Raw genomic sequence first — 16,748 nt, 5'->3', positions numbered from 1 at the left:
AGTCTTGGAACAGACAGGGCCCCTGCTGCAGCAGGTCCTGTCTGAGCAGCAGAGGCCATGGGTCCTCTGAGATCATCTCTTGAAGTTCCGGGTACCACGCTCGTCTTGGCCAATTCGGAACCACGAGTATTGTTCTTACTCCTCGTTTTCTTATTATTCTCAGTACCCTTGGTATGAGAGGCAGAGGAGGGAACACAAACTGACTGGTACACCCACGGTGTCACTAGAGCGTCCACAGCTATCGCCTGAGGGTCCCTTGACCTGGCGCAATATCTCTCTAGATTTTTGTTTAGGCGGGACGCCATCATGTCCACCTGTTGCCGTTCCCATCGATTTACAATCAGCGTGAAGACTTCTGGATGAAGTCCCCACTCTCCCGGGTGGAGGTCGTGCCGGCTGAGAAAGTCTGCTTCCCAGTTGTCCACACCCGGAATGAACACTGCTGACAGTGCTAGTACGTGATTTTCCGCCCATCGGAGAATCCTTGTGGCTTCTGCCATTGCCATCCTGCTTCTTGTGCCGCCCTGTCGATTTACATGGGCGACTGCCGTGATGTTGTCTGACTGGATCAGTACCGGCTGGTGTAGAAGCAGGGATTTTGCCTGACTTAGGGCATTGTAAATGGCCCTTAGTTCCAGAATATTTATGTGTAGGGAAGTCTCCTGACTCGACCATAGTCCTTGGAAGTTTCTTCCCTGTGTGACTGCCCCCCAGCCTCGAAGGCTGGCATCCGTGGTCACCAGGACCCAGCCCTGTATGCCGAATTTGCGGCTCTCTAGAAGATGAGCACTCTGCAGCCACCACAGCAGAGACACCCTGGTTCTTGGAGACAGGGTTATTAGGCGATGCATCTGAAGATGCGATCCGGACCATTGGTCCAACAGGTCCCACTGAAAGATTCTGGCATGGAACCTGCCGAAAGGAATTGCTTCGTAAGAAGCCACCATCTTTCCCAGGACCCGCGTGCAGTGATGCACCGATACCTGTTTTGGTTTCAGGAGGTCTCTGACTAGAGATGACAGCTCCTTGGCTTTCTCCTCCGGGAGAAACTTTTTTCTGGACTGTATCCAGAATCATACCCAGGAACAGTAGACGTGTCGTCGGAACCAGCTGTGATTTTGGAATATTCAGAATCCAACCGTGCTGGTGTAGCACCTCCTGAGATAGTGCTACTCCCACCAACAACTGCTCCTTGGACCTCGCCTTTATTAGGAGATCGTCCAAGTACGGGATAATTAAAACTCCCTTTCTTCGAAGGAGTATCATCATTTCCGCCATTACCTTGGTAAACACCCTCGGTGCCGTGGAGAGTCCAAACGGCAGCGTCTGGAATTGGTAATGGCAATCCTGTACCACAAATCTGAGGTACTCCTGGTGAGGATAGTAAATGAGGACATGCAGGTAAGCATCCTTGATGTCCAGGGATACCATGTAATCCCCCTCGTCCAGGCTTGCAATAACCGCCCTGAGCGATTCCATCTTGAACTTGAATTTTTTTATGTATGTGTTCAAGGATTTCAAATTTAAAATGGGTCTCACCGAACCGTCCGGTTTCGGTACCACAAACAGTGTGGAATAGTAACCCCGTCCTTGTTGAAGTAGGGGCACCTTGATTATCACCTGCTGGGAATACAGCTTGTGAATTGCCGCTAGCACAGCCTCCCTGTCTGAAGGAGTAATCGGCAAGGCAGATTTTAGGAACCGGTGGGGTGGAGACGCCTCGAATTCCAGTTTGTACCCTTGAGATACTATTTGCAGGAACCAGGGATCCACCTGTGAGCGAGCCCACTGATCGCTGAAATTTTTGAGGCTGCCCCCCACCGTACCTGGCTCCGCCTGTGGAGCCCCACCGTCATGCGGCGGACTTGGAAGAAGCGGGGGGAGGACTTTTGCTCCTGGGAACCTGCTGTTTATTGCAGCCTTTTTCCCCTACCTCTGCCTCTGGACAGAAAGGACCTGCCTTTTCCACACCTGTTTTTCTGAGTCCGAAAGGACTGTAGCTGATAAAAACGGCGCCTTTTTAGGCTGTGAGGGAACATGGGGTAAAAATGCTGACTTCCCAGCAGTTGCTGTGGAAACTAGGTCCGAGAGACCATCCCCAAATAACTCCTCACCCTTATAAGGCAAAACTTCCATGTGCCTTTTTGAATCTGCATCCCCTGTCCACTGGCGAGTCCATAAGCCTCTCCTAGCAGAAATGGACAATGCACTTATTTTAGATGCCAGCCGGCAGATCTCCCTCTGTGCATCTCTCATGTATAAGACTGAGTCTTTTATATGCTCTATGGTTAGCAGAATAGTGTCCCTGTCTATGGTGTCAATATTTTCTGACAGGGAATCTGACCACGCAGCGGCAGCACTGCACATTCATGCTGACGCAATAGCTGGTCTAAGTATAATGCCTGAGTGTGTATATACAGACTTCAGGATCGCCTCCTGCTTTCTATCAGCAGGTTCCTTGAGGGCGGCCGTATCCGGAGACGGTAGTGCCACCTTTTTAGACAAACGTGTGAGCGCTTTATCCACCCTAGGGGGTGTCTCCCAACGTGACCTATCCTCTGGCGGGAAAGGGAACGCCATTAGTAACTTCTTAGAGATTACCAATCTTTTATCAGGGAAAGCCCACGCTTCTTCACACACTTCATTTAATTCTTCTGATGGGGGAAAAACTACGGGTAGTTTTCTCCCCAAACATAATACCCTTTTTAGTGGTACCTGGGTTTATATCAGAAATTTGTAACACCTCTTTCATTGCTTCAATCATGCAACGAATGGCCTTAGCGGACATTAGACTAGACTCATCGTCGTCGACACTGGTGTCAGTATCCGTGTCGACATCCGCGTCTGCCATCTGAGGTAGCGGGCGTTTTAGAGCCCCCGATGGCCTTTGAGACGCCTGGACAGGCACGAGCTGAGAAGCCGGCTGTCCCACATTTGGCATGTCGTCAAATTTTTTGTGTAAGGAGTCGACACGTGCACGCAATTCCATCCATAAGTCCATCCACTCAGGTGTCTGCCCCGCAGGGGGTGACATCCCTTCTATAGGCATCTGCTCCGCCTCCACATCATTATCCTCATCAAACATGTCGACACAGCCGTACCGACACCGCACACACACAGGGAATGCTCTAACAGAGGACAGAACCCACAAAAGCCTTTTGGGGAGACAGAGTGAGTGTATGCCAGCACACACCAGAGCGCTATATAATGCAGGGACTAACTGAATTGTCCCCTATAGCTGCTGTTATATATACTGTGCCTAAATTTAGTGCCCCCCCTCTCTTTTTTACCCTTTTCTGTAGTGTAGACTGCAGGGGAGAGCCAGGGAGCTTTCTTCCAGCGGAGCTGTGAAGGAGAAATGGCGCCAGTGTGCTGAAGGAGATAGCTCCGCCCATTTTTCACGGACTTTTCTCCCGCTTTATGGATTCTGGCAGGGGTAATTATCACATATATAGCCTCTGGGGCTATATATTGTGGTATTTTTGCCAGCCAAGGTGTTTTTATTGCTGCTCAGGGCGCCCCCCCCCTAGCGCCCTGCACCCTCAGTGACCGGAGTGTGAAGTGTGTATGAGGAGCAATGGCGCACAGCTGCAGTGCTGTGCGCTACCTTGGTGAAGACTGATGTCTTCTGCCGCCGATTTTCCAGACCTCTTCTTGCTTCTGGCTCTGTAAGGGGGACGGCGGCGCGGCTCCGGGACCGAACACCAAGGCCAGTTCCATGCGGTCGATCCCTCTGGAGCTAATGGTGTCCAGTAGCCTAAGAAGCCCAAGCTAGCTGCAAGCAGGTAGGTTCGCTTCTTCTCCCCTTAGTCCCTCGCTGCAGTGAGCCTGTTGCCAGCAGGTCTCACTGTAAAATAAAAAAGCTAATTATATACTTTCTTTTTAGAAGCTCAGTAGAGCCCCTAGTGTGCATCCAACCTCGGCCGGGCACAAAATCTAACTGAGGCTTGGAGGAGGGTCATAGTGGGAGGAGCCAGTGCACACCAGGTGACCTAAAAGCTTTCTTTAGTTGTGCCCAGTCTCCTGCGGAGCCGCTATTCCCCATGGTCCTTTCGGAGTTCCCAGCATCCACTAGGACGTCAGAGAAAATAAGAATTTACTTACCGATAATTCTATTTCTCGTAGTCCGTAGTGGATGCTGGGGACTCAGTCAGGACCATGGGGAATAGCGGCTCCGCAGGAGACAGGGCACAAAAATAAAGCTTTAGGATCAGGTGGTGTGTACTGGCTCCTCCCCCTATGACCCTCCTCCAAGCCTCAGTTAGGATACTGTGCCCGGACGAGCGTACACAATAAGGAAGGATATTGAACCCCGGGTAAGACTCATACCAGCCACACCAATCACACCGTATAACTTGTGATCTGAACCCAGTTAACAGTATGACAAACGTAGGAGCCTCTGAACAGACGGCTCACAACAAATAACAACCCGATTTTTTTGTAACAATAACTATGTACAAGTATTGCAGACAATCCGCACTTGGGATGGGCACCCAGCATCCACTACGGACTACGAGAAATAGAATTATCGGTAAGTAAATTCTTATTTTCTCTAACGTCCTAAGTGGATGCTGGGGACTCAGTCAGGACCATGGGGATTATACCAAAGCTCCCAAACGGGCGGGAGAGTGCGGATAACTCTGCAGCACCGAATGAGAGAACTCAAGGTCCTCCTCAGCCAGGGTATCAAATTTGTAGAATTTTGCAAACGTATTTGCCCCTGACCAAGTAGCAGCTCGGCAGAGTTGTAATGCCGAGACTCCCCGGGCAGCCGCCCAGGATGAGCCCCCTTTCCTTGTGGAATGGGCCTTGACAGATTTAGGTTGTGGCAAGCCTGCCACAGAATGTGCAAGTTGAATTGTGCTACAAATCCAACGAGCAATCGTCTGCTTAGAAGCAGGAGCACCCATCTTGTTGGGTGCATACAATATAAGCAGTGAGTCAGACTTTGACTCCCGCCGTTCTTGAAATATATATATATTCAATGCCCGGACCACGTCCAACAACTTGGAATCCTCCAACTCGTTAGTAGCCGCAGGCACCACAATAGGCTGGTTCAGGTGAAACGCTGACACCACCTTAGGCAGAAAATGAGGACGCGTCCGCAGTTCTGCCCTGTCCGTATGGAAAATCAGATATGGGCTCTTATATGATAAAGCCGCCAATTCTGATACTCTCCTGGCTGAAGCCAGGGCCAGTAGCATGGTTACTTTCCATGTGAGATACTTCAGCTCCACCGATTTGAGCGGCTCAAACCAATGGGATTTGAGAAAATCCAAGACTACATTAAGATCCCACGGTGCCACTGGGGGCACAACCGGGGGCTGTATATGTAGTACTCCTTTTACAAAAGTCTGGACTTCAGGAACTGAAGCCAATTCTTTCTGGAAGAAAATCGACAGGGTCGAAATTTGAACCTTAATGGACCCCAATTTGAGGCCCATAGATAATCCTGTTTGCAGGAAATGTAGGAATCGACCCAGTTGAAATTCCTCCGTGGGGGCCTTCCTGGCCTCACACCACGCAACATATTTTCTCCAAATGCGGTGATAATGTTGTGCAGTCACCTCCTTCCTGGCTTTTACCAGTGTAGGAATGACCTCTTCCGGAATGCCTTTTTCCTTTAGAATTCGGCGTTCAACCGCCATGCCGTCAAACGCAGCCGCGGTAAGTCTTGGAATAGACACGGTCCCTGCTGAAGCAGGTCCCTTCTTAGAGGTAGAGGCCACGGATCCTCCGTGAGCATCTCTTGAAGTTCCGGGTACCAAGTTCTTCTTGGCCAATCCGGAGCCACTAGTATCGTTCTTACTCCCTTCTGCCGTATAATTCTCAGTACTTTTGGTATGAGAGGCAGAGGAGGGAACACATACACTGACTGGAACACCCACGGTGTTACCAGAGCGTCCACAGCTATTGCCTGAGGATCTCTTGACCTGGCGCAATACCTGTCCAGTTTTTTGTTGAGGCGGGACGCCATCATATCCACCATTGGTTTTTCCCAACGGTTCACAATCATGTGGAAGACTTCTGGATGAAGTCCCCACTCTCCCGGGTGTAGATAGTGTCTGCTGAGGAAGTCTGCTTCCCAGTTGTCCACTCCCGGAATGAATACTGCTGACAGTGCTATCACATGATCTTCCGCCCAGCGAAGAATCCTTGCAGCTTCTGCCATTGCTGTCCTGCTTCTTGTGCCGCCCTGTCTGTTTACGTGGGCGACTGCCGTGATGTTGTCCGACTGGATCAACACCGGCTGACCCTGAAGCAGGGGTTTTGCCAGACTTAGAGCATTGTAAATCGCTCTTAGCTCCAGTATATTTATGTGAAGAGACATCTCCAGGCTTGACCATACTCCCTGGAAGTTTCTTCCTTGTGTGACCGCTCCCCAGCCTCTCAGACTGGCATCCGTGGTCACCAGGACCCAGTCCTGTATGCCGAATCTGCGGCCCTCTAACAGATGAGCACTCTGCAACCACCACAGAAGAGACACCCTTGTCCGTGGCGATAAGGTTATCCGCTGATGCATCTGCAGATGCGATCCAGACCATTTGTCCAGCAGATCCCACTGAAAAGTTCGTGCGTGGAATCTGCCGAATGGAATCGCTTCGTAAGAAGCCACCATCTTTCCCAGGACTCTTGTGCATTGATGTACAGACACTGTCCCTGGTTTTAGGAGGTTCCTGACAAGTTCGGATAACTCCCTGGCTTTCTCCTCCGGAAGAAACACCTTTTTCTGAACCGTGTCCAGAATCATTCCCAGGAACAGCAGACGTGTTGTCGGGGTCAACTGAGATTTTGGAAAATTCAGAATCCACCCGTGTTGTTGCAGCACTACTTGGGTTAGTGCTACTCCGTCCTCCAGCTGTTCTCTGGACCTTGCCCTTATCAGGAGATCGTCCAAGTAAGGGATAATTAATACGCCTCTTCTTCGCAGAAGAATCATCATTTCGGCCATTACCTTGGTAAAGACCCGAGGTGCCGTGGACAATCCAAACGGCAGCGTCTGAAACTGATAATGACAGTTTTGCACCACGAACCTGAGGTACCCTTGATGTGAAGGGCAAATTGGGACATGCAGGTAAGCATCCTTTATGTCCAGGGACACCATAAAGTCCCCTTCTTCCAGATTCGCTATCACTGCTCTGAGTGACTCCATCTTGAACTTGAATTTTTGTATGTACAGGTTCAAAGATTTCAGATTTAGAATAGGTCTTACCGAGCCGTCCGGCTTCGGTACCACAAATAGCGTGGAGTAATACCCCTTTCCCTGTTGTAGGAGGGGTACCTTGACTATCACCTGCTGAGCAAACAGCTTGTGAATGGCTTCCAATACCGTCGCCCTGTCTGAGGGAGACGTTGGCAAAGCAGACTTTAGGAACCGGCGAGGGGGGAGACTTCTCGAATTCCAACCTGTAACCCTGAGATACTACCTGCAGAATCCAGGGGTCCACCTGTGAGCAAGCCCACTGTGCGCTGAAATTCTTGAGTCGACCCCCCACCGTTCCTGAGTCCGCTTGTAAGGCCCCAGCGTCATGCTGAGGGCTTTGCAGAACCCTGGGAGGGCTTCTGTTCCTGGGCAGGGGCTGCTTGCTGCCCTCTCTTACCCCTTCCTCTGCCCCTAGGCAGATATGACTGTCCTTTTGTCCGCTTGTTCTTATAGGACCGAAAGGACTGCGGCTGAAAAGACGGTGTCTTTTTCTGTTGGGAGGGGGTCTGAGGTAAAAAGGTGGATTTTCCGGCAGTTGCCGTGGCCACCAGATCCGATAGACCGACGCCAAATAATTCCTCCCCTTTATACGGCAATACTTCCATATGTCGTTTGGAATCCGCATCACCTGACCACTGTCGCGTCCATAAACTCCTTCTGGCAGATATGGACATCGCATTTACTCTCGATGCCAGAGTGCAAATATCTCTCTGCGCATCTCGCATATAAAGGAAAGCATCCTTTAATTGCTCTATAGTCAATAAAATACTGTCCCTATCCAGGGTATCAATATTTTCAGTCAGGGAATCCAACCAGACGACCCCAGCACTGCACATCCAGGCTGAGGCGATGGCCGGTCGCAGTATAACACCAGTATGTGTGTATATACTTTTTAGGGTAGTTTCCAGTCTCCTATCTGCTGGATCCTTGAGGGCGGCCGTATCCGGAGACGGTAACGCCACTTGTTTGGATAAGCGTGTGAGCGCCTTATCCACCCTAGGGGGTGTTTCCCAGCGCGCCCTAACCTCTGGCGGGAAAGGGTATAATGTTAATAACTTTTGAAATTAGCATTTTTCTATCTGGGTTAAACCACGCTTCATCACATACATCATTTAATTCCTCTGATTCAGGAAAAACTACAGGTAGTTTTCACCCCCCACATAATACCCCTTTTTGTGGTACTTGCAGCATCAGAGATATGCAAAGCCTCCTTCATTGCCGTGATCATATAACATGTGGCCCTACTTGAAAATACGTTTGTTTCATCACCGTCGACACTAGATTCAGTGTCTGTGTCGACCGACTGAGGTAAAGGGCGCTTTACAGCCCCTGACGGTGTCTGAGACACCTGGGCAGGTACTAACTGGTTTGCCGGCCGTCTCATGTCGTCAACTGATTTTTGTAATGTGCTGACATTATCACGTAATTCCATAAACAAAGCCATCCATTCCGGTGTCGACTCCCTAGGGGGTGACATCACCATTATCGGCAATTGCTCTGCCTCCACGCCAACATCGTCCTCATACATGTCGACACACACGTACCGACACACAGGGAATGCTCCTATCGAAGACAGGACCCCACTAGCCCTTTGGGGAGACAGAGGGAGAGTTTGCCAGCACACACCCAAGCGCTATAATATATGGGAACAACCTTATATAAGTGTTGTTCCTTATAGCAGCTTAAATATATCCAGTATATCGCCCAAAAATGTCCCCCCTCTCTGTTTTACCCTGTTTCTGTAGTGCAGTGCAGGGGAGAGTCCTGGGAGCCTTCCTCACAGCGGAGCTGAGCAGGAAAATGGCGCTGTGTGCTGAGGAGAATAAGCCCCGCCCCCTATTTCGGCGGGCTTTCCTCCCGTGGATTTAGATAACTGGCATGGGTTAAATACATACATATAGCCTTAATGGCTATATGTGATGTATTCTTTTGCCTTAAGGTAATAAAATATTGCTGCCCAGGGCGCCCCCAGCAGCGCCCTGCACCCTCCGTGACCGCTTGGTGTGAAGTGTGTGACAACAATGGCGCACAGCTGCAGTGCTGTGCGCTACCTTCATGAAGACTGAAGAGCCTTCTGCCGCCTGTTTCCGGACCTTCAATCTTCAGCATCTGTAAGGGGGGTCGGCGGCGCGGCTCCGGGACGAACCCCAGGGTGAGACCTGTGTTCCGACTCCCTCTGGAGCTAATGGTGTCCAGTAGCCTAAGAATCCAATCCATCCTGCACACAGGTGAGTTGAAATTCTCTCCCCTAAGTCCCTCGATGCAGTGAGCCTGTTGCCAGCAGGACTCACTGAAAATAAAAAACCTAAAAAACTTTTTCTAAGCAGCTCTTTAAGAGAGCCACCTAGATTGCACCCTGCTCGGACGGGCACAAAAACCTAACTGAGGCTTGGAGGAGGGTCATAGGGGGAGGAGCCAGCACACACCACCTGATCCTAAAGCTTTATTTTTGTGCCCTGTCTCCTGCGGAGCCGCTATTCCCCATGGTCCTGACGGAGTCCCCAGCATCCACTTAGGACGTTAGAGAAATAATAATGCGGCTTGGTTAGGGAGGGGGGGGGGGGGGGGATACGCATGTCTTGAAACTCCAGTTTGTATCCATGGGTCCAGGCCAGAGTGAACCCAGATCTGTCTGAAAAGTTTCAGGCGTGCTCCCACCCGAGCCGACTCCCACAAGGGAGCCCCAGCGTCATGCTGCAGATTTGGCAGAAGCAGTCCTCCCTGAAAATAAAAAACAAAGTCTTTCAGAAAACCTCAGTATAGCCCCTCTGGAGTGCATCCAGTCTGCCTGGGCACATTTTCTAAACTGAGGTCTGGAGGAGCCAATTCACACCCTCGAAAAGTCTTAACATGCCCATGGCTCCTGCGGAACAGTCTATACCCCATAGTACTGAAGTGGGGCCCAGCATCCTCTAGGACGTATGAGAAATCGAAGGATTGTATGCCATATCTCAAAGGTGTATGGGCACCATTACTTAGCCAGTGCTATTGAATCCTGCTGATTGGGGCCAGACCAGACGTCAGACACCCTCCCTAAAAAACGCTTGGACACATCTGAGTTTTTCCGTACACTACTTGAAAACTTTCAGTTGCCACCCACAAATTGCTTCCTCCTTGCAAACGCTTGTGCAACTGGATTCTTCGCAACATCCTGTCGCTGATAGACGATGCCCATTGTATCCGTCCAATGCGCACTGTGGTGCATAAGCAGTTCGGATTTGATCATTTGCTGTATTAAAATGCACGGAAGTGATCAGATATGAACTAAGCCAATTGTGTGGTTTGGGTCTGAAATGCTGAGGTCAGGAGAAAGACATCCTGACACATGAAAGGCTGACATTGTAACCCTACGGAAAAAATGCATAACCCCAACCACCGCCACCCCCCGAACGCTTATTAGTAACCCTCCCTGCTCCCTAAACGCAACCCTACCCCCCCCACACTGTAAGAAGGACATGTACTAAACAGTGATAAAAGTGGAGATGTAAGCCAGAGAAGTTGCCAATGGCAACCAATTAGCTGGTCTGTATACCTTTATAGTATGCAAATTTTAAAATGTTACGTAAATGCCGATTCTCCTCTGGCTCATTTCTACACTTTCATCACTGTTTAGTACATATCGATTTAAGTCCCCAGGGGGGGGGGGGGGGGGGGGGGGGGGTGCCGCCTAAACCTCACATCCCTGGCGTAGTGCTTACCCATCTTAATGTGTAAATGATAGAGATCCCAACAGTTGGAATTCCAGCGTCAGTGTCCTGTCACCTTTTGGGATTCTGCAGCCGGTATCTTGTCGGGATTGTAACTGCAACCCCAATGTGTAGTGTGTTAACAATCTGGTTTACACACACATTCATCGCATCTTCCCATATAATGTGCTGGGTGTCAGACAGGACACAATACACCATACAGCAGGTAGTGTAGTAGTTACATGGAAATAATATTTAGAAGCATCATGTCTTTCCAGGGTATACCTAGATGAAGCATAAGGGGCACATTAGTTATTAAATATTACTGGCTTTATACAAAAAAAAAAAAATAAAAAAAAAATATATATATATAGGATTTTAGTACCTACCGGTAAATCCTTTTATCCTAGTCCGTAGAGGATGCTGGGGACTCCCAAAGTACCATGGGGTATCGACGGGATCCGCAGGAGCTTGGGCACACTGAAAAGCCTTTGACTGGGTGTGAACTGGCTCCTCCCTCTATGCCCCTCCTCCAGACCTCAGTTATAGGAACTGTGTCCAGGAGAGACGGACATTTTGAGGAAAGGATTTTTGTTTAAACCAAGGGCGAGAAAACCTACCAGCCCACACCACAACATACCGTACAACCAGAGTATCGGGAAACCAGATAACAGTATGAACTAACAGCAACAAGCTGAATACAACTAATACACAACCCGCATGTAATCAAATTTAACCAGCAATAATACACTGCAAGTAACAGTCCGCACTGGGAAGGGCGCCCAGCATCCTCTACGGAGCAGGAGAAAAGGATTTACTGGTAGGTACTAAAATCCTATTTTCTCTTACGTTCTAGAGGATGCTGGGGACTCCAAAAGGACCATGGGGTTTATACCAAAGCTCCTGAACGGGCGGGAGAGTGCAGACGACTCTGCAGCACCGATTGAGCAAACATGAGGTCCTCCTCAGCCAGGGTATCAAACTTTTAAAACTTAGCAAAAAAAAAGTGTTTGAACCCGACCAAGTAGCAGCTCGGCAAAGCTGAAGTGCCGAGACCCCTCGGGCAGCCGCACAAGATGAGCCCACCTTCCTGGTAGAATGGGCCTTTACTGACTTTGGCAACGGTAGCCCAGCCTAAGAATGAGCTTGCTGAATTGTACTACAAATCCAGCGTGCAATAGTCTGCTTGGAAGCAGGATTTTCAATCTTGTTGGAAGCATACAGGACAGAGAGCCTCAGTTTTCCTGGCAAGAGCAGTTCTGGCGATGTAAATCTTCAAAGCTCTTACAACATCAAGAGACTCTGGAACTGCCGCAGCATCCGTAGCCACAGGCAACACAATAGGTTGGTTTATGTGAAACAAAGAAACCACCTTCGGCAGAAATTGTTGACGAGTCCTCAATTCTGCTGTATCCGAATGGAAGATCAAATATGGACTCGTGAGATAAGGCCGCCAACTCTGACACTCGCCTGGCAGACGCCAGAGCCAAAAACATGACTATCTTCCACGTGAGAAACTAACTCAACCTTACGTAAAGGTTCAAACCAGGGAAACATAAGAAACTGCAAGACCACTTCAAGATCCCACAGGTGGTACAAATGGAGAATGGATATGCAGCACTCCCTTCACAAAGGTCTGAACCTCTGGAAGGGCGGCCAATTCCCTTTGAAAGAAGATAAATAGATAAAGCCGAAATCTGCACTTTGATGGAACCAAATGTCAGGCCTGCATGGACGCCTGCCTGCAAAAAATGGAGAAACCGATCCAAGTGAAATTCCTCCGCAGGAGCAGTTTTGGTCTCACACCACGAAACATACTTATTCCAAATACGGTGATAATGTTTCGCCGTAACCTCCTTCCTCGCCTTAAGGAGAGTTGGGATGACCTCCCCAGGAATACCCTTTCGAACTAAAATTTGACGTTCAACTTCCATGCCGTCAAACGCAGCCGTGGTAAGTCCGGAAATACGCATGGACCCTGCAGTAACAGGTCCTCTCTTAGAGGGAGCGGCCAAGGATCTTCCACCAATAATTCCTGAAGATCCGGATACCAGGCCCTGCGCAGCCAATCTGGAACTACGAGAATCGCCCAAACCCTAGTTCGTCGTATGATTCCCAGCACCTTTGGAATGAGAGGAAGTGGAAGGAACACATATACCGACTGAAACACCCACGGAGTCACCAGGGCGTCCACTGCACTGGCTTGAGGGTCCCTTGACCTGGAACAATACCTCGGAAGCTTCTTCTTGAGGCGAGACGCCATCATGTCTATCAGAGGAATTCCCCAACGCTTCGTCACTTCTGCAAATACCTCTTGGGGAAGAGCCCACTCTCCCGGATGGAGATTGTGTCTGCTGAGGAAATCTGCTTCCCAGTTGTCCACTCCCAGGAGAAAGACTGCTGACAGAGCGCTCACATGCTGTTCCGCCCAGCGAAGGATTCTTGTGGCCTCCACCATAGCCGCCCTGCTTCTTGTTCCGCCTTGACGGTTTACATGCACCCCTGCTGTTATGTTGTCCAACTGGATCAGGACAGGTCGACCCTGAAGAAGGCTCTTTGCTTGTAGAAGGCTGTTGTAAATGGCTCTTAACTCGAGGACATTTATGTGGAGACAAGATTCCTGGTTTGACCATTTCCCCTGGAAATTTCTTCCTTGGGTGACTGCGCCCCAGCCTCGGAGACTTGCTTCCGTTGTCAGTAGGACCCAGTCCTGGATTCCGAATCAGCGTCCTCCTAGAAGGTGAGAGCTTTGTAGCCACCACAGGAGAGAAATCCTGGCCCTGGAGGATAGACTTATTATCCGGTGCATGTGCAGGCGAGACCCGGACCATTTGCTCAGCAGATCCAACTGAAACACCCGGGCATGAAACCTGCCAAACGGAATGGCTTCGTACGTCGCAACCATTTTCCCCAGAACCAGAGTACACTGATTAATCGACACTTGTCAGCCTCAGAAGCTCCCTGACCATTGTCTGTAGTCCAGAGCTGTCTCTTCCGGAAGAAACTCTGTACCTCTATATCTAGAATTATGCCCAGAAAGGGCAGCAGAGTGGTCGGAATCAACTGAGACTTTGGTAAATTTAGAACCCAACCGTGTTGTCGCAGAACAGACAGACAATTCCACATTTCTTAACAATTTTTCCTTGGACCTCACCTTTATCAGGAAATCGTCCAAGTACGGGATAATTGTAACCCCTTGTTTGCGAAGGAGAACTATCATTTCCGCCATGACGTCTGAAATTGGTAATGACAATTTTGTATCGCAAATCTGAGGAAAGCTTGATGCGGAGGATTATATCGGGACGTGTAAATAGGCATACTTTATATCGACTGATGCCATAAAATCCCCCCTTCTAGGCTGGAGATCACAGCTCGAAGTGATTCCATCTTGAACTTGAAAACTTTTAAGTAAGGATTGAGGGATTTTAGGTTCAGAATAGGTCTGACCGAACAGTCCGGCTTCGGTACAACAAAGAGGCTCGAGTAGAACCCCTCCCCCCGTTGGGACGGAGGAACGGGAACAATGACCCTCTGTTGACACAACTTTTGTATTGCTGCCTTCACGACCTCCCTGTCCGGAAGAGACATTAACAAGGCCGAAATGAAAAAGCGGTGAGGGGGCATCTCCTGAAACTCCAGCCTGTATCCCTGAGACACTATTTCTAGGACCCAAGGATCCAGGCCTGAGTGAACCCAGACCTGACTGAAGATCCGCAGATAGCCCCCCACCGGTCCGGCCTCCCCCAGGGGAGCCCAAGCGTCATGCGGTGGACTTGGTAGAGGCGGGGGAGGACTTTTGGTCCTGAGCGCCTGATACTGCAGGTGACTTTCTTCCCCATCCTCTACCCTTTGAAGCGAGAAAGGACGAGCCTTTTCCTCACTTGTATTTATTTGGACGAAAGGTCTGCATCTGCTGATGGGGTGCCTTTTTCTGCTGTGTGGGAACATAAGGAAGAAAAGATGACTTACCCGCAGTCGCGGTAGACAACAGGTCAGTCAAACAAGACACTAACTTTGAAGGGTAAAGCTTCCATAGCTCTCTTGGAGTCAGCATCAGCATTCCATTGATGAATCCATAGCGCTCTCCTGGCCGAGATCGCCATGGCATTGGCTCTTGATCCCAAGAGACCAACATCCCTCGCCGCATCCTTCAGGTAATCTGCAGCGTCCTTGATATAACCAAGAGTCAAAAGAACATTATCTTTATCAAGGGCATCCATATCAGAAGCTACATTCTCAGCCCATTTAGCAATAGCACTACTCACCCATACCGATGCCACAGCAGGTCTGAGCAATGCACCCAAATTAGCGAAAATGGCCTTCAGAGATGTCTCCAGCTTGCGATCTGCCGGATCTTTGAGAGCTGCCGTGTCAGGGGACGGAAGCGCCACCTTCTTAGACAAACGGGATAGAGCCTTGTTGACATTAGGAGACTACTCCCATTTTTCCCTGTCATCAGAGGGGAAAGGATACGCCATGAAAATGCTCTTGGGAATCTGCCACCTCTTTAATGGCGACTCCCAAGCCTTTTTACAAAGAGTATTCATTTCATGAGAGGGGGGGGGGGGGGGGGGGGGGGGGGAACCCACGTAGCCGACACGTAGTACAGACACACCCACACTGCCTCAACTAGGGGACAGACTCACAAGGAAGCCCGGATAGAGAAAACACAGAGTGAGTGTGCCAGCTCACACCCCAGCACCCACCAAACGATATATGTGGTAAGCGCTGCTGTTAATTAGAATATATATGCACCAAATATCTGTGCCCCCCCCTCGATTTGCTCCCTTTTACTTGAATTGGAGCTTGGAGGTCCCGGGCCAGCGTCTCATGCAGCAGCTGTGGATGAGAGAAAATGGCGCTGGTGAGCTGTGCGGCTAAGCCCCGCCCCTTCCCTGCGCTCTTCAGTCCCGCTAAAATTTAAACTTGAAATGCTAGCGGGGGTACAGAAAACGATGCCCGGGCACCGAAAATACCTTCTGCCAGCCCTTAGAAGACCCAGTAACATGCTGCCCAGGGCGCTCCCCCCCCCAATCACCCGCAAGTGCCGTTGGTGAAGTGTGTGGGAGCATGGAGCGCAGCGCTACCGCTGCGCTGTACCTAGTTACTGAAGTCTTCTGCCGTCTGATGCCTTCGGATCTTCACATACTCACCCGGCTTCTTTCTTCTGGCAGGGGGGTGACGGCGCGGCTCCGGGAACAAGCAGCTAGGCGAACCAAGTGATCGAACCCTCTGGAGCTAATGGTGTCCAGTAGCCCAAGAAGCAGAGCCCATAACTAAGTAGAAGTAGGTATACGGTATAAGCTCCCAATAATATTTTTGTTATCGCAGCTCCAGCAGAGAGTTAATAAGAATTTACTTACCGATAATTCTATTTCTCATAGTCCGTAGTGGATGCTGGGACTCCGTAAGGACCATGGGGAATAGCGGCTCCGCAGGAGACTGGGCACAAAAGTAAAAGCTTGAACTAGCTGGTGTGCACTGGCTCCTCCCCCTATGACCCTCCTCCAAGCCTCAGTTAGGATACTGTGCCCGGACGAGCGTACATAATAAGGAAGGATCTTGAATCCCGGGTAAGACTCATACCAGCCACACCAATCACACCGTACAACCTGTGATCTGAACCCAGTTAACAGTATGATAAACGAAGGAGCCTCTGAAAAGATGGCTCACAACAATAATAACCCGAATTTTGTAACAATAACTACATACAAGTATTGCAGACAATCCGCACTTGGGATGGGCGCCCAGCATCCACTACGGACTATGGCCCTCATTCCGAGTTGATCGCTCGCAAGGCGAATTTAGCAGAGTTGCTCACGCTAAGCCTACGCCTACTGGGAGTGTATCTTAGCTTC

General features: G+C 49.9%; 1 long non-coding RNA gene across 1 annotated transcript in view; it reads right to left on the bottom strand.

Annotated features, from left to right (window-relative positions):
• Nucleotides 1-16,748, bottom strand: part of LOC134911824 (uncharacterized) — a 47,810-nt gene that overhangs the window by 19,115 nt on the left and 11,947 nt on the right. The window contains exon 2 of the long non-coding RNA XR_010176874.1: nucleotides 10,903-11,175. This is a non-coding gene — a long non-coding RNA (uncharacterized LOC134911824). The remainder of the gene's footprint in view (nucleotides 1-10,902; nucleotides 11,176-16,748) is intronic.

The sequence above is a fragment of the Pseudophryne corroboree genome, chromosome 4 (assembly GCF_028390025.1).
Source record: "Pseudophryne corroboree isolate aPseCor3 chromosome 4, aPseCor3.hap2, whole genome shotgun sequence".
Taxonomy (NCBI): Eukaryota; Metazoa; Chordata; class Amphibia; order Anura; family Myobatrachidae; genus Pseudophryne; species Pseudophryne corroboree.
The sequence above is the reverse complement of the archived record's forward strand: the minus strand, read 5'-3'. Positions and strand labels throughout refer to the sequence as shown.